The 21,771-nt window shown below is 36.7% G+C and overlaps 1 long non-coding RNA gene across 1 annotated transcript in view; it reads left to right on the top strand.

Moving 5' to 3' along the window:
• The window catches only part of LOC125092885 (uncharacterized), a 176,521-nt gene extending 154,984 nt beyond the window's left edge, over positions 1-21,537 (top strand). Inside the window, exon 4 of the long non-coding RNA XR_007125092.1 lies at positions 21,077-21,537. This is a non-coding gene — a long non-coding RNA (uncharacterized LOC125092885). The remainder of the gene's footprint in view (positions 1-21,076) is intronic.
• The last annotated feature ends 234 nt before the right edge of the window (positions 21,538-21,771 follow it).

Here is a 21,771-nt window from a genome sequence, read left to right as displayed (position 1 = left end):
ATGAGGAAACATATGTTTAATGGATCTACAATCAGGGATGAATGTGTAAAGTGTCTATGGAACTATTAAAAGAAAAATGTTCATGTGCGTCTACCAAACACGTACTTCTACCAAAAATGTTCATGTACTTCTCACTTGTAGAGAAAAAAAAAACATACACGTGAGACAGCGAACATAGTAGCTCTTATTAGTCCAATACAGATAAATAGCACAAGGCAGAGTGCATCCAATAGAATTTTATAAATATTTCTTAGCACATTCTCATCTCAGTTTCACTTGATAAAATGTTCAACATAATTATTTCATGCCAAATACTTCCCAAACTTCCCCTCTTGTTACCCATAGTCAACCTTTCTAGCCGGATTGCTCAGTCTGCTTCTAATTGCCAGGAAGGATTTCAGTTTGAGGATATGTGTTCTGGGTGGATATTCATGGTTATTGCTCAACAAGTCATCTCTTTTATAGACTATTTTCTGGACAATATTCTAAAAGTAGAGCTTTGGTTATTTTATTTCCTTTTTGCAAAGTCTTCAGTGATTTTGCATTTTTTTTTAATCAAAAAATTATAAAATGGCGTTAAATCTTTCTTTCCCCTTGTGCACTCAAATCTTCTGTCCTCTGCTGGCATGCCTTTGGATTACTGACAACACTTCATCACCTCTATGGTCTTTTGTGTATATATCTTTGCACTTTAATCCTCTACATCTGACAACAGTTCTGGTTGTCAAAACTTTCCACGGTTTTAAAGCCATCGTATTAACCTGGCTAAACCTTTGGAACTAGACAGATTTGGGTTTGAACACAGGTTTTATTATTTATTGACTACACATGAACTTGAGAAATTCATTAATCTTTTGGAATTTTTGGTTTTCTCCTCTGTAAAATGGAGATATTCATACCTATATCAGACTGTTATTTCTAGAATGAAAAAAGAAAACAGATGTGATGTGCTCATCACACAAATAACTTAAAAATCTACAAAGCTGTCCAGTCATCACAACAATATATTTTAGGATGTTTAAATTGCCCATCTCCCAAAATAACCCAAAATGGGGCAATGATGCCCCATTTTGCTCAATCTCCCCTATTCCTAGGCAAATATTAATCTACTTTCTATTTCTATGGATTTGTCAATTCTGGACATTCATATAAATGGAGTCCTGCAATATTGGTCTTTCATGATTGGGTTCTTTTATTTTTCATGATGTTTTCAGTGCTCATTCTTATTATAGCATGTATCAGTATTTTTTTTCCTTTTTGTTGCCAAATAACATGCCATTATATGGATATACCACATTTTGTTTATGCATTCATTAATCGACGGGCCTTTGGGGTGTTTCCATCCTTGCTTATCACGAATAATGCTGCTATGAACATCTGTGTACAAATCTTTGTTTGGACATATGTTTTCTCTCTAGATAGACGCCTAGGGGTGGGATTGCTTGTTCATAAGGTGTTTAACATGATGAGAAACATCAAAGTATTTTCCAAAGAGAATTCATCAATGAATTTTTATATTCTGTGTTAATATTGATCTTTTATTTGTTGTTAATCATTGACTGCACTGCACCATTTTGCACTGATGACTCTTCATTTTACTTATAACTTCCTCTCATTTGGCTTTGTGATGCTTTAACATTCTGATTTCTCCAGCATTGTTTCTGTAACTCTCCCCGCTCACCCTCAACATGCAATTTTTGTTCCTGATTCTTTTCTTTCTCTACCTTGACAATTTCTTTCTGCAAAGCATGACTCACTTCCTAGCCTTGTGTTGATTCAAATTGGTCACCTTGACCTAATCTCTTTCCTGAGCTGTGGTCACACGAGCTCTCTCTTGGCAACTCCATGAGGCTTTTTGGTTTGGAACACAGTGTGTCTACAAGAGGGTTCATCTCCTGCTCTGCAATGGTGGTCTTTCCAATTTCCCTCTCTTTTTAGTGCCTCTACTGTCCTCTCAACTCACTTGCAATTTCTGTCATTTTTTTCCTTTCCTCTCCCTTGTGCCTAATTAGTTTGCCAGCTCCTTCCACTATATGTGTCTATCATTCTCAGAGACAATGCTTTTCTCTGTGTCACCCTCCCATTCTGCTCATGCACCATAATTGCACATTTTGATTTCCATACATTCTCTTTGCAGTTAAAGACAGGATTCTTATTTTTCCTTTTCTTTTTTTTCCTACATTTTGCATTTCTATTTTACTTACCTGGTTCAAATCACATTCTTGTGACTCCTCTCTTCAAAATCTTCAGCGGTTCTATATTATCCTTTACTAAAGAATAGATTCCTTAGTGGTACATTCAAGTCTCTGATATACTCTCCCATTATTCCTATAAAGAGCATATGTTTAAATCAATCTCAGTCTTCTTTGTTTATTTCTCTGCCTCCAGCTTTGTTCAAGCCTCTCCTTGGGATGCCCTGTCACTGCATCTGCATAAGGCAATTCCTCAAGTCCCTAATAAAATGAGTCCTCCTCCACACTGATACCCATGATCTCCCTAGACTGAATTTATCACTCTTTCCTCTCAACAATGTCATTTTCAGTTATGTATTACAGTCACTTAGTGCATATCTAATCTTTCCCCTTAAATCTGCAGTCTTTGAGGGCAGAGGCCATGGCATATTTATCACAATTATAGCAACTACCATTTCCTGAATACTTACTATGACCTAGGCACTGAACGGAGTATTTTGTATTATGATATCTTCTTTAATTATCAAAACAATCTTCTGAAATAGGTGTATTTTGAATCCTCATTTTATAGATTAGCAATTAATGCTTAGAGAAGATAAGTAACTTCCCCAAGGCTAAACGCTTCTAAATGGCAAAGCTGGAATTTTATCCTTGATTGACTCTAAACCCCATGCAAATAACTATGTCCTTATCACTTTCTTTACAACACCTGATTTAATAAATGCCAGCTAAATGAATAAAAAAAAAAGTGGTCAGTGTGTGCTGCTGAAAAGACACATGAGGTTTGGTTCAAATTGAAGTTGTAACACTTTCTTGGAGTGAATTATTTACCATGCCCGAGCTGTTTACTCATTTATAAACTGTTGGACAGAGATAATCACCTCTGTTGTTATTTCAACATTCAGGCTGTTGTGAAGATAAAATGAAACAGTGCACATGATGGCGTCTACTAGTATGCTCTCAGTAAACATTAGTTGATCATAAGAGAAATAAAATTCCATTTTTACTATTTCTCCTTCATAAGTTTGATTGGACTTGGAGAGAGCCACATGACAGGAAAGGTATGCAACCAAGGTAGCTGTAACAATTTCACAAACTCCATCCCAACAGGACATACACTTTATTATTTACTGTGAAAAGTCACTCAATCATCTTTGACCTAAAATAAAACTAAATAGAACCTTAAAAACTCTAAGGTACTTCATAATTAAGTGCTATTTTACCTCATTTATCTATCATGTAAGTATGTATGTATGTATCTATCTATTTATCTGTCATCCATCCATCCATCCATCCATCCATCCATCTCTCTCTCCCTCTCTGCTTCTCATCTTCATGTCTAATTATAATATTCTTGAATTGGCCAGGTAACCCTGTCGCTGGGTTTCTAGGAGTAACTTGTGCATGGTTCTTTGCCCTTCTTACTTGAGCATCAACTCTATTCTTCTTCATATCCTTCAGGTAGGTTCAAATATGCAAATAGAACTTGATCCTCTTCTTTCTTATATTTTTTCTCTAGGTAAGTTCCTCATCTTCCTCTTGCTAACCACAGGGATTCACCATAACATTTCAAATATTTCCAAACATTGGTGTCCATAATAATTTTGTTCCTTCTAACAAAGCCTTTTATTAAATTAAAATTTTAAGTTATAATAGTATGTGAGTACATACTTTCACTAAATTGTACTACTCTTTACTATTGTTCTTATTTTCATTTCATTTCATAAGTGCCCTTTGACATTTTATAAGATCTCACCAATAATCCGTGGTTGAAGAAATATTAGCTTTGAATTGAAGAAACAAGACAGAGGATCATAGGGAAAGGGAGGGAAAAGGAAAATAAGACAAAAACAGAGAGGGAGACAAACCGTAAGAGACTCTTAACTATATGAAAGAAACTGAGGGTTGCTGGAGGGAAGATGTTTAGGAGGATAGGATAACCAGGTGAAGGGCATTAAGAAGGGTATTTGATATAATGAGCGCTGGGTGTTATATGTAACTGAAGAATTACTAAACTCTACCTCTGAAACTAATACACTATATGTTACTTAATCGAATTTAAATTTAAAAAAAGAAATATTAGCTTCATTTGTTGGGTGAATTCTATACCAGTCTTTTAGCCATTAAAAAAAAAAAAAAGAAAGAAAGAAAGAAAGAAAGAAAGAAAGAAAGCAAAGAAAAGAAAAAGAAAAACCAGAAACCAAAAACACGTGTTTAAGGGACCTGGAGAAAGATTGACAGTTCTCAAGCAGGGGTCCGCAGGAAAAAAAGGGGTGTATGTGATATGGAAATACAGTTAATTTTCTCATCACTCTGGACCATTCAAATATGGGTAGGATGCATCCAGATATCATAATAAAGATGTACTTACCAATATGTTCTCAAGTCTATGGTTGGTAAATTGTAGCTGAAGACTTTTCTAATGCAATTCTTGGTTGGTTGACATTCAGGAAAAATGTAGTCTTTTAAAATTACAGTGGCATATGAAACTAGTGTCCTGCTTTATTGATTTGCTTTGGATTTTCTCTAATGGGAGGTCGAAGAGTCAATCTTCATAACCTGGAGGGATTTCATAAATGTAAGGTGCAATTTGGAAAACTGAATGATTTTCGAAAACTCTGTGTTTTAAATGCCTTAGAAAAAAAATACAATAAACGTTCAAATCATTTCTATTTCAATATTAGTAAGATGTAAAGATTACATCTCATATTAATGATATTAATTACATTAAATGTAATATAATTTCAAGGAAGTCTTTGATACTACAAAAGGACATTTTCTGTGCTTGTAATTGCCTATAGAAAGAAAGCTTCATTGATCTAGAGACAATAACTTTTTGTAAGGAACAACAGTGCAGAGTTGCTTGCTCTGTCCTTGCTAGTCTTTGTAAGGTGTCTGTTGAAAGATCTTTCCACTGATTGTGTTGTAGGTAGGAGAAAGATGAACTGGGTAATGCTAGTAATGCTGCTGGTCTCCATAGTTTTTTGGTCCTGATATTAAGGCACAACTTTCCCATCTATGCTCATTAAATTCCTCCAAGCTAAACACCCTCATCAGAAAATAATGAGCTTCAGTAGCACTCGCCAAAATAACATAACCTAAAGGCAAACTGCAGACTCTGGAAGAGGACTCTTCCAACTCAAACTACTTATTTTTATTTTATGACTTAACCACTATAAAGCTTATTGTTTCATCTAATGTCTGTTCTTGGAGAACAATTTCTCTCCATATCATTAATTTGGATAAAATGTGATAAAAAAGTAAATATTTTGCAAATTTCCTCTAAAATTTGAGATGAAATGAGATTTCACTAATACTTATATTTTTATTAACAGCAAAAAAGACAGAAGGTGATATCAGGATAGTAGATGCCATGCATATGAGGAAAATCTGAACAAATAATAATAACTAGGACTAATCCTAGAAGCACATTCATAATAATGTGTGCACTACTAGGGATATTGTGTAAGACTACAAAGGGATGTCGCCTAAGAAATTTGGAATATTAGTGGGTTTTATAAATAAAAATTTGAAGAAAAAATTGCATTTTTATTGAGAATAATTCTATATTTAGGTTTTTATGGCTCAAATAGACATGGAAAGTTATCTATTCTAATAAATACTAGACTAGAACAGTGGATAATATGATTTCTTTAAAGTTCTATTTGATTGTATTTTTTTTAAAGATTTTATTTATTTATTTGACAGAGATCACAAGTAGGCAGAGTGGCAGGCAGAGAGGGGGTGGGGAAGCAGGCTCCCTGCTCAGCAGAGAGCCAGATGTGTGGCTTGATCCCAGGACCCTGAGATCATGACTTGAGCCAAAGGCAGAGGCTTTAACCCACTGAGCCACCCAGGCGCCCCTATTTGATTGTATTTTGATAAAACTTAGAAGGCTATATTAGTCATAGTTTTCTCAAGAAAATGGAAATTTAGAAAATTCAATTCCAGAAATATTTATTGCTTGCTCTATGCCTTTTTATAAACTATTTTTAAAAAAGATTTTATTTATTTATTTGACAGAGAGAGATACAGCGGGAGAGGGAACACAAGCAGGGGAAGCGGGAGAGGGACCCTGTTGTGGGGCTCCATCCCAGGGTCCTGGGATCATGACCTGAGACAGACATTTAACTGAGCCACCCAAGGGCCCTTATACACTATTTTTATACCTATTTTTTAATACAAGGTGAGGAAATGAAATGGCATGCTGATTGTTCTCAAGAGGCTCAATCTTAAAAGAGATGAAGGCATGCGATGTATGAATTCTGATATAATTTAGATGACATGGTAAGGCAATAATAGATGTATGTAGGAAGGAGAGAGTAACAGTATCCTGAAATATCAAGAATAGCTTTCCAAAGGAGATGACAACTACCTAGATTTTTTTTTTAAGATTTTATTTATTTATTTGAGAGAGAGAGGAAAGAGAGAGCAAGCGCAGGGGGAGAGTGAGAGGGATAAAGAGACTCCCTGCCGAGCAGAGAGCCTGACATGAGGCTCAATTCCAGGACCTTGAGATCACAACCCCAGCCAAAGGCAGACACTTAATTGACTGAGCCATCCGTGCCCCAACAACTACATGTTTTTTTTTTTAATAAGATTTTTATTTATTTATTTGACAGACAGATCACGAGTAGGCAGAGAGGCAGGTAGAGAGAGAGAGGAAGAAGCAGGCTCCCCACTGAGCAGAGAGCCTGATGCGGGGCTCAATCCCAGGACCCTGGGATCATGACCCGAGCCGAAGGCAGGGCTTTAACCCACTGAGCCACCCAGGTGCCCCAACTACATGGGTTTTAAAGAAAGAATAGGGCGTTCATCAGAAGACCATGGTCATTCCAGCCAAGGAATAATAGGACCTGGGACAACTGTTTTTTCTTCCCAGAGATTTATATTACAGCAATAAATAACCTTTGCATTTTGTAGTAAGATCAGAGGGCTTGGCATTATTAGTACATTAGATTTCTAGTCCAAACTCTGACCTTGACACACTGGAAAAATAAACCCATTTTTTCGGGCCTCAGAGTAGACTAGATTAAGTCTCAGGTTTCTTCCATGTCTGATTGAAATCAACTTTATTGACAAAGCATGACATTTAGGAGCAAGGCTCTAGAGCAAGCTAGAGGTGTGTATAAATTCTAATTTGACCACTTTCTTGCCATGTTAATTTAGGGAAATTCATTAATGTATGTGAGCCTTTGTGTCCTTATCAGTAAAGAAAAATTATATCAATCTCAGAGAGTAATTATAAGACTTATGTAAGATAATGTATATAAAGTGAAGTAATGGGACACCTGGGTGGCTCAGTTGGTTGAGCAGCTGTCTTTGGCTCAGATCATGATCCTGGGGTCCTGGGATTGAGTCCCACATTGGGGTCCTTACTCAGTGGGGAGCCTGCTTCTCTCTCTGCCTCTGCCTGTCACTCTGCCTGCTTGTGCTCTCTCTCTCTCTGACAAATAAACAAATAAAAATCATTTTAAAAATAATAATAAAGTGAAGTAATAAAGATCCTGACTTATGGAGCCATTACACTTTCAGCTATAGCATTTAGGAGAGAATTGGATACTTTGGGGGCAGGTGATGAATACTTAAATAGATAATACTAAAATAAACTTTTTTGCTTCCTCAAATATGCACTTGTTGGTTTTACCCAATTCACAGGTGAAATAGCCTTCATGCTGAGGCTACTGTGGAGCTAGTCTCTTGGACACTGATGATAGGTGAGCTCTATTAACAAAGGGAAGAGGTGAGGGCAAAGTTTTTGGCTTGATCTTCATTGAAACACTTAAGTTCAGAATATTCCATTTTTAACTATTGGCTCCTGGGTGCTGGTTGTTAGTTGGGTGCTGACATGTAACTGGGTCTGCTCAAATTTACCTCCTTCTTTCTAGGCCGTAAGTCCTGTAAGTTAGATCTTCCTGGCTAGAGGTCTATAAAATCCTATTTTATTCAAGTCAAAGAATATGTCTTTATAAAAGCACATGTAAGGTGTAAAAACAAAAGGATCACAGGAGAAAAGAAGCCACAGCACAACTCATGGCTTTTGAATTAAATCATTTACATGGATCTGTGAAAATTGCTAAAGACAGAAAAAATAAAACAATGTAAGTAGAATTGATAATGTAGAAAAAAAAATGCTGTTCAACTGTTGTGTGCCTGGCTTGACCTACCCTTGTGGTTATTATAATCACAAGATACTCTTTGACAATAACCGTTGAGAAACTTTGGGAGGAAAAAGGTTTTTACTTATAGAAAGTGGATATTAACACACTTGGGGTTATCTAGCAAGGTTACAGATAGTGGGTGAGAGCATGAGAGTGCACAGACCTAGTGTTCTGCTTTATTGGGGTTAAGAGTAGAAAACTAGGGTCTTATCAGTTCACTTTTTATTGGTGAATTTAAAACATAAGAATGGGAATTTAAAACACAGCATGAGAAACAACAGCAATAACAACAACAACAACAGTTGTCCAAATGGTCTGTTATAGAAATCAAACAAGATCTCTAAAACAAAGGATCCTTAAGGGTGGGAGTGGACTGGTCTTTCATCTCATCATGTGGCTGGCAATGTGTTTGTTTGAGAGAACTTTCCTTGAAGTGGAGGCCTGGAAAATCAAAGCTCAAATCAGGCTCTTGCATTACCAAAAGAAAAGCCAACTGTCAGGACCTACAACAATGAAGACTATAATTATAAAATTTACAGGTGGAGAAACAGATTATTTAGGCAAGCATAGAACAATAGGGGTCACAGAAGACTTAAAAATCTTTATTTTTTAATATTTAATGATAATTTTAATTTTTCCCTCTGGCATTTTATAAATTTGATCTTGGAAGAATTCTTTTCAGTTTGTCCCTTTAAACATCCTTCTTATTGATCACTTTTTAATCCTATGTAGCTTGAAATGACTCAGCTCCTTTTTTTAGAGCAGTTATAAGTTTACAGTAGAAGGTACAGTGATTTATCATATACTCCTGTTCCCACATATTCATAAGGTCTCCCTATATTGATGTATCATAATCACCCAAATCGGTATTGTGCTCCATCTACTCATCTGTCCTCCATCCTCAGACCCCTGGCAACCAATGCTGCTTTTATTGTGTCCATAGCTTTGCCTTTCCCAGAATATCATACTGTTGGAATCATATGGTACATAGCCATTTCAGTTTGGTTTCTTTCATTTAGTAATATGAAATTAATTTCCTCTATGCCTTTCATGCTTGATAGTTCATTTGTTTTTAGAACTGAGTAGTATTCCATTGTCTGGATATATCACAATTCATCCATCCACTCATCTCTTGAAGAACATCTTGGATGCTTCCGAGTTTTTGGCGATTATAAATAAAGCTGCTATAAACATCTTTGTGCGAGTTTTTGTGTGGATATGATTTCAGCTTCTTTGGATATGCATCAAAGAGTATGATTTACTGGATCATATAGTATGAGTATTTTTAATTTTGTAAGAAACTGCCAAAGTGTCTTCCAGAGTGGCTGTAACAATTTACATTCCTACCAGTGATGAATAAAGTTCCCGCTGCTCTACATCCTTGCCAGCATTTAGTGATGTCCATGATCCGGATTTTGTCCATTCTAATAGGTGTGTGGGGCACCTCATTGTTATTTTAATTTGCATTTCCCCAAGGACATATTATGTGGAGCATCTTATATGCTTATTTTCCATCTGAGTACCTAGTTTAGTGAGGTATCTTTTAAAGTGGTTGGCCCATTTTTCAGTTGGGTTTTTGGTCTTCTTATTGTTGGGCTTTAAATGTTCTTTGTATACCTTAGGTAACGCTCCTTTATCAGAGATGTCTTGTGCACATTTTTTCTGTGACTTATCTTCTCATTCTTTTGACATTGTCTTTCAAAGAGCAGAAAGTTTTAATTTTAATGAAGTTATTAGTCATATTTCTTTCACGGACTATGCTTTAGTTTTGTATGTAAAAAGTCATTGTCATACCCAAAGTAATGTAGATTTTCTCTTGTTATCTTCTAGGAGTTTTAAGGTTTTGTGTTTTACATTTAGCTCTATAATCCATTTTGAGGTAATTTCTGTGAAAGATATAAAGAGCTATGTTTAGTTTTTTTGTTTTTGTTTTTTTTTTTTTTTTGCATATTGATGTCCAGTTGTTCTAGAACCATTTGTTAAAAAGATCATTCTTGCTCTATTGTATTGCCTTTGGTCCTTTGTGAATGATCAGCTGAGTATATTTGTGTGGGTCTATTTCTGGACTCTATTCTGTTTCATTAATTTGTCTATTCTCTCACTAATACCATCCTGTCTCAATTGTTGTAGCTTCATAGCAAGTCTTGCAGTCAAGTGGCATTAGTATCTCAACTTTCTTCTTCTTCTTTTTCTTCTTCTTCTTCTTCTTCAGTATAGCATTCAGAATCTTTTGTCTCTTCATTACAAATATCTGAATCAGTTGCTGGGGTTTTGACTGGGATTATACTGAACCTATAGGTTCAATTGGTTCAACTGGGGAAGAACTGACATCTTGACAATATTGAGTCTTCTTATTCATGAACATGGAATATCTCTCCATTTGTTTAGTTCTTTGATTTAATTCATCAGAGTTTTACAGTTTTCCTTATACAGATCTTATATGTATATTTTTTTAATTTTTTTAAGACTTTATTTATTTATTTGACAGACAGAGATTATAAGTAGGCAGAGAGGCAGGCAGAGAGAGGCAGAGAGAGACAGAGAGGGAAGCAGGGTCCCTGCTGAGCAGAGAGCCCGATGTGGGGCTCGATCCCAGGACCCTGAGACCATGACCTGAGCCGAAGGCAGAGGCTTAAACCCACTGAGCCACCCAGGCGCCCCAGATCTTATATGTATTTTGTTAAATCTATACACAAGTATTTTTTTTTAAGATTTATTTATTTATTTATTTGACAGACAGAGATCACAAGTAGGCAGAGAGGCAGGCAGAGAGAGAGAGAGGAGGAAGCAGGCTCCCTGCTGAGCAATTAGCCTGATGCAAGGCTTGATCCCAGGATCCCAGGATCCCAGGACCCGAGCCAAAGGCAGAGGTTTTAACCCACTGAGCCACCTATACCCAAGGTGCCCCTATACGCAAGTATTTATTTATTTTTTGTTGCTTAAATAAATGGCACTGTATTTCTAATTTCAAATTTTACTTGTTCATTGCCAGAATATAGGAAGTCAATTGAATTTTGTATGTTACTCTTGTATCCTGCAACCTTGTTATAATTGTTTATTAGTTTTAGCAGTTTTGTTGTTATTGTTTATTCTTTTGGATTTTCTAGATAGGCAATAATGTCATCTGCGAACAAAGATAGTTTTATTTCTTCCTAACCGATCTGTATACATTTTACCATTTACTTCCTTTTCTTATCTTATTTTTACTAGCTATAACTTCCAGCATGATGATGAAAAGGATTGGTAAAAGGGAATATCATTGACTTGTACCTGATTTTAATGGAAAAGCTTTAATTTAAGCAGATTTGAGTAATTCTGTATATTGGTGGAGTCATAAGATAGAAATGGTTAATATAGAGAGTGTAAAGAATATCTAAATTTTTATTAAATTGGTGTAGGTTTTACTAACCAAAGTCAGTAATACATGAGTCTGTGTATTCCATATTTTTCTTTTTCTTTTTTTTTTTGACATTTTACAATTTTTTTTTTTTTTACAGCTTTATAAACATATATTTTTATCCCCAGGGGTACAGGTCTGCGAATCGCCAGGTTTACACACTTCACAACACTCACCATAGCACATACCCTCCGCGATATCCATAACCCCACCCCCTCTCCCAACCCCCTCCCCCCATCAACCCTCAGTTTGTTTTGTGAGATTAAGAGTCACTTATGGTTTGTCTCCCTCCCAATCCCATCTTGTTTCATTTACTCTTCTCCTACCCCCTCGACCCCCCATGTTGCATCTCCTCTCCCTCATATCAGGGAGATCATATGATAGTTGTCTTTCTCCGATTGACTTATTTCGCTAAGCATGATACCCTCTAGTTCCATCCACGTCGTCGCAAATGGCAAGATTTCATTTCTTTTGATGGCTGCATAGTATTCCATTGTGTATATATACCACATCTTCTTTATCCATTCGTCTGTAGATGGACATCTAGGTTCTTTCCATAGTTTGGCTATTGTAGACATTGCTGCTATAAACATTCGGGTGCACGTGCCCCTTCGGATCACTATGTTTGTATCTTTAGGGTAAATACCCAGCAGTGCAATTGCTGGGTCATAGGGTAGTTCTATTTTCAACATTTTGAGGAACCTCCATGCTGTTTTCCAGAGTGGTTGCACCAGCTTGCATTCCCACCAAGAGTGTAGGAGGGTTCCCCTTTCTCCGCATCCTCGCCAGCATCTGTCATTTCCTGACTTGTTAATTTTAGCCATTCTGACTGGTGTGAGGTGATATCTCATGGTGGTTTTGATTTGTATTTCCCTGATGCCGAGGGATATGGAGCACTTTTTCATGTGTCTGTTGGCCATCTGGATGTCTTCTTTGCAGAAATGTCTGTTCATGTCCTCTGCCCATTTCTTGATTGGATTATTTGTTCTTTGGGTGTTGAGTTTGCTAAGTTCTTTATAGATTTTGGACACTAGCCCTTTATCTGATATGTCATTTGCAAATATCTTCTCCCATTCTGTCAGTTGTCTTTTGTTTTTTTTAACTGTTTCCTTTGCTGTGCAAAAGCTTTTGATCTTGATAAAATCCCAAAAGTTCATTTTTACCCTTGCTTCCCTTGCCTTTGGTGATGTTCCTAGGAAGATGTTGCTGCGGCTGACGTCGAAGAGGTTGCTGCCTGTGTTCTCCTCGAGGATTTTGATGGATTCCTTTCTCACATTGAGATCCTTCATCCATTTTGAGTCTATTTTCGTGTGTGGTGTAAGGAAATGATCCAATTTCATTTTTCTGCATGTGGCTGTCCAATTTTCCCAACACCATTTATTGAAGAGGCTGTCTTTGTTCCATTGGACATTCTTTCCTGCTTTGTCGAAGATGAGTTGACCATAGAGTTGAGGGTCCATTTCTGGGCTCTCTATTCTGTTCCATTGATCTCTGTGTCTGTTTTTGTGCCAGTACCATGCTGTCTTGATGATGACAGCTTTGTAATAGAGCTTGAAGTCCGGAATTGTGATGCCACCAACTTTGGCTTTCTTTTTCAATATTCCTTTGGCTATTCGAGGTCTTTTCTGGTTCCGTATAAATTTTAGGATTATTTGTTCCATTTCTTTGAAAAAAATGGATGGTACTTTGATAGGAATTGCATTAAATGTGTAGATTGCTTTAGGTAGCATAGACATTTTCACAATATTTATTCTTCCAATCCAGGAGCATGGAACATTTTTCCATTTCTTTGTGTCTTCCTCAATTTCTTTCATGAGTACTTTATAGTTTTCTGAGTATAGATTCTTAGTCTCTTTGGTTATGTTTATTCCTAGGTATCTTATAGTTTTGGGTGCAATTGTAAATGGGATGGACTCCTTAATTTCTCTTTCTTCTGTCTTGTTGTTGGTGTAGAGAAATGCAACTGATTTCTGTGCATTGATTTTATATCCTGACACTTTACTGAATTCCTGTACAAGTTCTAGCAGTTTTGGAGTGGAGTCTTTTGGGTTTTCCACATAGAGTATCATATCATCTGCGAAGAGTGATAGTTTGACTTCTTCTTTGCCGATTTGGATGCCTTTAATTTCCTTTTGTTGTCTGATTGCTGAGGCTAGGACTTCTAGTACTATGTTGAATAGCAGTGGTGATAACGAACATCCCTGCCGTGTTCCTGACTTTAGCGGAAAAGCTTTCAGTTATTCTCCATTGAGAATGATATTTGCGGTGGGTTTTTCATAGATGGCTTTGATAATATTGAGGTATGTGCCCTCTATCCCTACCCTTTGAAGAGTTTTGATCAGGAAGGGATGCTGTACTTTGTCAAATGCTTTTTCAGCATCTATGGAGAGTATCATATGGTTCTTGTTCTTTCTTTTATTAATGTGTTGTATCACATTGATTGATTTGCGGATGTTGAACCAGCCTTGCAGCCCTGGAATAAATCCCACTTGGTCGTGGTGAATAATCCTTTTAACGTACTGTTGAATCCTATTGGCTAGTATTTTGGCGAGAATTTTTGCATCTGTGTTCATCAAGGATATTGGTCTGTAGTTCTCTTTTTTGTTGGGATCCTTGTCTGGTTTTGGGATCAAGGTGATGCTGGCCTCATAAAATGAGTTTGCAAGTTTTCCTTCCCTTTCTATTTTTTGGAACAGTTTCAGGAGAATAGGAATTAGTTCTTCTTTAAATGTTTGGTAGAATTCCCCCGGGAAGCCATCTGGCCCTGGGCTTTTGTTTGTTTGGAGATTTTTGATGACTGTTTCAATCTCCTTACTGGTTATGGTTCTGTTCAGGCTTTCCATTTCTTCCTGGTTCAGTTGTGGTAGTTTATATGTCTCTAGGAATGCATCCATTTCTTCCAGATTGTCAAATTTGTTGGCGTAGAGTTGCTCATAGTATGTTCTTATAATTGTCTGTATTTCTTTGGTGTTCGTTGTGATCTCTCCTCTTTCATTCATGATTTTATTTATTTGGGTCCTCTCTCTTTTCTTTTTGATAAGTCTGGCCAGGGGTTTATCAATCTTATTAATTCTTTCAAAGAACCAGCTCCTAGTTTCGTTGATTTGTTCTATTGTTTTTTTGGTTTCTATTTCATTGATTTCTGCTCTGATCTTTATGATTTCTCTTCTCCTGCTGGGTTTAGGGTTTCTTTCTTGTTCTTTCTCAAGCTCCTTTAGGTGTAGGGTTAGGTTGTGTACCTGAGACCTTTCTTGTTTCTTGAGAAAGGCTTGTACCGCTATATATTTTCCTCTCAGGACTGCCTTTGTTATGTCCCACAGATTCTGAACTGTTGTGTTTTCATTATCATTTGTTTCCATAAATTTTTTCAATTCTTCTTTGATTTCCTGGTTGACCCATTCATTCTTTAGAAGGATGCTGTTTAGTCTCCATGTATTTGGGTTCTTTCCAAATTTCCTCTTGTTATTGAGTTCTAGCTTTAGAGCATTGTGGTCTGAAAATATGCAGGGAATGATCCCAATCTTTTGATACCGGTTGAGACTTGATTTAGGACCAAGAATGTGATCTATTCTGGAGAATGTTCCATGTGCACTAGAGAAGAATGTGTATTCTGTTGCTTTGGGATGAAATGTTCTGAATATATCTGTGATGTCCATCTGGTCCAGTGTGTCATTTAAGGCCTTGATTTCCTTGTTGATCTTTTGCTTGGATGATCTGTCCATTTCAGTGAGGGGAGTGTTAAAACCCCCTACTATTATTGTATTCTTGTCGATGTGTTTCTTTGATTTTGTTATTAATTGGTTTATATAGTTGGCTGCTCCCACGTTAGGGGCATAGATATTTAAAATTGTTAGATCTTCTTGTTGGACAGTTCCTTTGAGTATGATATAGTGTCCTTCCTCATCTCTTATTATAATCTTTGGCTTAAAATCTAATTGATCTGATATAAGGATTGCTACTCCTGCTTTCTTCTGATGTCCATTAGCATGGTAAATTCTTTTCCACCCCCTCACTTTAAACCTGGAGGTGTCTTCGGGTGTAAGATGAGTTTCTTGTAGGCAACATATAGATGGGTTTTGTTTTTTTATCCATTCTGATACCCTGTGTCTTTTGATTGGGGCATTTAGCCCATTAACATTCAGGGTAAGTATTGAGAGATATGAATTTAGTGCCATTGTATTGCCTGTAAGGTGACTGTTATTGTATATTGTCTCTGTTTCTTTCTGATCTACTACTTTGAGGGTCTCTCTTTGCTTAGAGGACCCCTTTCAATATTTCTTGTAGAGCTGGTTTGGTATTTGCAAATTCTTTCAGTTTTTGTTTGTCCTGGAAGCTTTTAATCTCTCCTTCTATTTTCAATGATAGCCTAGCTGGATATAGTATTCTTGGCTGCAAATTTTTCTCCTTTAGTACTCTGAATATATCATGCCAGCTCTTTCTGGCCTGCCAGGTCTCTGTGGATAAGTCTGCTGCCAATCTAATATTTTTACCATTGTACGTTACAGACTTCTTTTCCCGGGCTGCTTTCAGGATCTTTTCTTTGTCACTAAGACTTGTCAATTTTACTATTAGGTGACGGGGTGTAGACCTATTCTTATTGATTTTGAGGGGGGTTCTCTGAACCTCCTGGATTTTGATGCTTGTTCCCTTTGCCATATTGGGGAAATTATCTCCAATAATTCTCTCCAATATACCTTCTGCTCCCCTCTCTGTTTCCTCTTCTTCTGGAATCCCAATTATTCTAATGTTGTTTCGTCTTATGGTGTCACTTATCTCTCGAATTCTCCCCTCGTGGTCCAGTAGCTGTTTGTCCCTCTTTTGCTCAGCTTCTTTATTCTCTGTCATTTGGTCTTCTATATCGCTAATTCTTTCTTCTGCCTCATTTATCCTAGCAGTGAGAGCCTCCATTTTTGATTGCACCTCATTAATAGCTTTTTTTATTTCAACTTGGTTAGATTTTAGTTCTTTTATTTTCCAGAAAGGGCTTTTATATCTCCCGAGAGGGTTGCTTTAATATCTTCCATGCCTTTTTCAAGCCCGGCTAGAACCTTGAGAATCATCATTCTGAACTCTATATCTGACATATTACCAATGTCTGTATTGATTAGGTCCCTAGCCTTTGGTATTGCCTCTTGTTCTTTTTTTTGTTGTGAATTTTTCTGCCTTGTCATTTTGTCCAGATAAGAGTTTATGAAGGAGCAAGTAAAATACTAAAAGGGTGGCAACAACCCCAGGAAAATATGCTTTAGCCAAATCAGAAGAGATCCCGAATTGTGAGGGGGGGAAAGGGGATAAAAAGGGGTTCAGAAAGAAAGAAAAAAAAAAAACTATTAAAAAAAAGAAAGCCGATAAAGAAAAAATATAAAAAGAGGGAAAAATATATATATATTAGATAAACTATTTAAAAAACGTTAAAAAAAGAAAACGGTAAAAGTTAAAAAAAATTTAGCAGAAGAAGAGAAAAAGAAAAAAAATTGAAAAAGAAAAAAAAATTAAATTAACTGCAAGGCTAAGAAATCATGGGGAGAAAGCCATGAGTTCCGTGCTTTGCTTTCTTCTCCTCTGGAATTCCGCCGTTCTCCTTGGTAGGTGAACTTGGTCCTGGCTGGTTTTCCCGTAGATCTTCTGGGGGAGGGGCCCGTTGTAGTGATTCTCAAGCGTCTTTGCCCCAGGCGGAGTTGCACCGCCCTTACCCGGGGCCGCACTGAGTCATCCGCTCGGGTTCGCTTTCGGGAGCTTTTGTTCCTTGAGCGCTTTCCGTAGAGTCCAGAGGACGGGAATAAAGATGGCGGCCTCCCGGTCTCCGGCCCAGAGGACCCGAGAGCCTGGGGCCCCACTCCTCAGTGCGCCCTCAGAGAACAGCGCCAAATGACTCCCGTCACCCTGGCCTCCGGCCGCGCTCCGAGCTGACCGAGCCTGCGACCGGTTCAAGGCAACCCTGAGCTGAGAGTCACTCCTCGGCTCTGTCTCTGCTGCCGGCTTCCCCGTTCTAATACCGGTAAGCTCTGCGACACTGAGACACCCCCGATCCTTCTGCGACCCTGCGGGACCTGAGGCCGCTCTTACCCCACCTGGGCTTCACCCCAGTTAAGCCTCTGGAGCGATGTCCCTCAGCGGAACAGACTTTTAAAAGTCCTGATTTTGCTCCGTTGCTCCTCCGCTCGCCGGGAGCCGGCCCCTCCCCCCGCGGTCTATCTTCCCGTCGCTTTGGATTCACTTCTCCGCCAGTCCTACCTTGCAGAAAGTGGTTGATTTTCTGTTTCTGGAATTGTTGTTCTTCTTCTCTTCAATCTCCCGTTGGATTTGTAGGTGTTTGCAATCTTTAGATAAGCTATTTAGCTGATCTCCCGCTACCCGAAGTAGTCTCAGCCTGCTACTTCTCCGCCATCTTGACTCCGAACGTATTCCATATTTTTCAAATTGAACCTTTGCAGTGTTGATAGGACTTATGTTGATGAAAAAATTCTTAGAAGACATGGAAAAATAAAGAACAAATGCTACCTCTGTTTTCTATCTGGAGACAATGTAACTGGAAATAGTCAAACTGTTATGAATTATATTTCCCAAAGCCTTTGCTTAAGTCATCAATTTAAAGTTCTATTTTTTTTTGCAATTAATCAAATATACTGAGAAATATAAAGTTTTATCTCTTGGGGTGGGAGGGGAACCATAAAGGGAGGTACCAAGATAGTTGTAAACCTCTGTGCAGGGGAATTGTAGTTAAGTAGTGTCAGTCTTAATTCTGGTAGCAAGAATTATTTCCTAGCATACCTGATGGCCTGTGAGGATAGGATGAAAGATACAGAGTAAAACAGAAACACCATATTTAATGAAATTGTATTTTAATGAGTTCTAATCAGCTTGACTGCATGTTGCTCATGTCCTCTGATTAAAAATCATTGATTTAGAGGCTACTAATTTAAAATGGAACCTAGCTATAAGCCTCTGGTGAATCTTCTCCAATTTCCCACTAAATACCTATGAACACTATATATGAAACCCCAGAAGAATATAAATGTAAGACTGACAGGTAACCTACAAGAATCTGTAAGGAGAGGTGCCTGGGTGGCTAGGTGGGTTAGGGCTCTCTCCCCCACGGGGAGCCTGCTTCCTTCTCTCTATCTGCCTGCCTCTCTGCCTACTTGTGATCTCTGTCTGTCAAGTAAATGAATAAAAATTCTTAAAAAAAAAAAAGAATCTGTAAGGAATTCACTGGGAACAAACTAAGCTAAGATAATGAAAATATTATGCAAAAGAAAGAACATTAAAACTTTCTTATAAAAACACTTGCCCATCTCTGTATTCCTCCTCTCCCCCTTGTCAGACACACTCAAACACTCAAGGTCTATTCCTGCTAGAAAATGGCCCCTCTGCAATATGGGTGCTACATTTTAAGCATCCAGGTTATTTTTGTCCCTTCCTCTTTAAATATGTATATTTATTTGGGGAACCTAGAAAACAACTAGCATTTAGGATGACAATCAAGGCTGATAGCATCTCAGAAGATATAGTTCCCACAAGTAAGTTGCTAATGCACTCTACTAATGGTGTATTTAAGAATTTAACTTTACATATGTATATTACCCCAGCTTAAAATAATGAGAATCAAGAAGCAAGAATAAGAAAAGGAAGTCACCTGAGGGTTTCCGCCTGTCATTCTGCCCTCCAGCTGTTAAACAGAAAAGAGAAATTGTCCAGTAAGTCTGTGGCAAAAGAACAGGGAGAAAGACAATCAACAAATCCCATCTTGTCTATTAGTAAATAAGCAAGCTGAAAAAGAAATCTCACTTTTTTTTTTTTAATTGAGCCAAGATTAGTGAGACCATATCTCCTAGTTCTTCTGGGAAAGTCCCAGTTTACCACTGTTATTTTAATATCTTACCTGGTTTCCTATTTATCCTAGACTTTTTTTGTTTTTTGCTTTTCTAAAGATTTTATTTATATGAGAGAGAAAGAGAGGGAGAGAGCATAAGCAGGGGGAGGGGCAGAGGGAGAAACAGACGCCCCACTGATCAGGAAGCCCAATGCAGGGCTTGATCCCAGGACCCCAAGATAAAGACCTGAGCCAAAGGCAGATGCTTAATTGAGCTACTCAGGTTCCCTGACTTTTTCATTTTTTAATAAAGTACTGTTATCAATAGCAGCATAATAAGCTTGTGAATTATGCTTTTATATTCTGGTCGTAGTCTTGTCTACTAGGATGTAGGATCAATAGGCAGTGAAAAGAGATCTCACTTTAACATATGAATAAATATAAAGGGTCATCAGCAGTAATACTTTTCTCCAAATCCAATGTAACTAACATCTTCCTTTCAAAGAGTATGCAGAGAATTCACTAATAAAACAAATGAGCTTGGCTTGATGGAGTTAGGGACAACTAACTCTTTCTGGTCTGGGAGGTGGTATGAGCATTCAAGATGAAGACCCTGTTGGCTAATTGGTGCCTAGCCTGTTGTGCCATAGTAACTGCTCCTTAGTTTTTAAAGGGATTCTTTGCTAACCTTTCTTTAATGGCTTAACATTTATTCAATGTTATATCTGCCTCTAAAATATATATAAACTTTTAAGTTATTTGGCATAACATTTTATATATATCAATCAGTTCATATTTAACTTTGTTGTTTGGATTTCAATATATTTACTGCTTCCTGGGTTTTGTCTTTTCTATCATTATTAGAAGAGTTCTGATACTATGATTGTGGATTTGTCTCTTTTCCATTTATTTCAGTCAATTTTTGCTTTATGTATTTTGAAGCTAAGTTATTTGGTGCATAGAAATTAAGACTGTGATATCTTTTGGTAGTTTGAACTTTTTATCATTATAAAATATCCTTTCTTTGAATTAATCTTTTTTCCTTAAAGTTTACATTGTCTGATATTTGTGTAGGTAAAATAACTCCATTTTTATTTATATACATATATATCAACCTGTTCAAATATAACAATGTATAACATATATAAATTCTATATGTTTATATACACTATATATAATATAAAAGGATATCCACTTATTTTCACTTTTCTTTGTTTTTAAAGTTAACAAATACTCTCTTTTAATGAGAATATAATTACTTGTATTATTTTTATATTGATGTTTGATCTGTTTTTTAATCTTACCCTTTTACTTAGTGTATTTAGTCCATTTGCATTTAGCGTAATTATTGATGTAGTTGGATTATATCTTTCTACTTTGTATTTTCTATTTTACCCTTCTATTTAACATTATATTTACTTTTATAATTTTGGGGATTTGGGGGGCAATTATCCATCTTTTTAAATATTCTATTTCCCTTTATTAACATGAAATTATTTCTTTATTCTTTCAGTTGCTACCTTAAAGAAGACGACATGATTTATGGCTTATCATCAAATGCAAATTCTTACTTTTAACACTTCTCTGGTAATGCTGAGATGCACAGAATACTTTAATTGCCTTTACCTGTGTGTTATTAATGTCCTACATTTTGATTAGATGTACTTCAAACTCAAAAAGCATTATACTATTATTTTTGTGAATCTGGTATTTATTTACATTTACTCTTTCCAGTGCTTTTCACTCATTCCTAAATATATAAGATAAAGAATAATACAATGAATATTGATAAACTCACTTCTCAGAAATAATTACATTAATATTTGTCATACCTATTTGCAAACATGTATGTATATGTATGTAAGTTGAACTATTTCAAAGAAGTTACAGACTTTATTACCTGAGCACTGCATGAATATTTTTAAGAAAATTACTATTTTTATACAGTACTATGATACACTGATCTCCACCTAAAAATCAGTAATATTTACATTATTCCATCTTAAAACTGATAAATCTTCAAAGTTCTTTAATTGTTCCAAAATAACTTCTATTGTTGTATTTTTCAAACCAAATATAGGATTTATAAATTATAGTTGATTTTATGGCCTTGTATTCTAAAATAGTTCTTGTTCCAATTGAATGGCATTTATTTTGAAGCAATGAGATTGTTGCATTATAGGGTGGTCTATATTCTACATCAATCTG

This window comes from Lutra lutra, chromosome 2 (genome assembly GCF_902655055.1).
Source record: "Lutra lutra chromosome 2, mLutLut1.2, whole genome shotgun sequence".
Lineage (NCBI taxonomy): Eukaryota > Metazoa > Chordata > Mammalia > Carnivora > Mustelidae > Lutra > Lutra lutra.
Note: the sequence above shows the minus strand (reverse complement) of the source record. Positions and strands in the feature narration are given on the sequence as shown.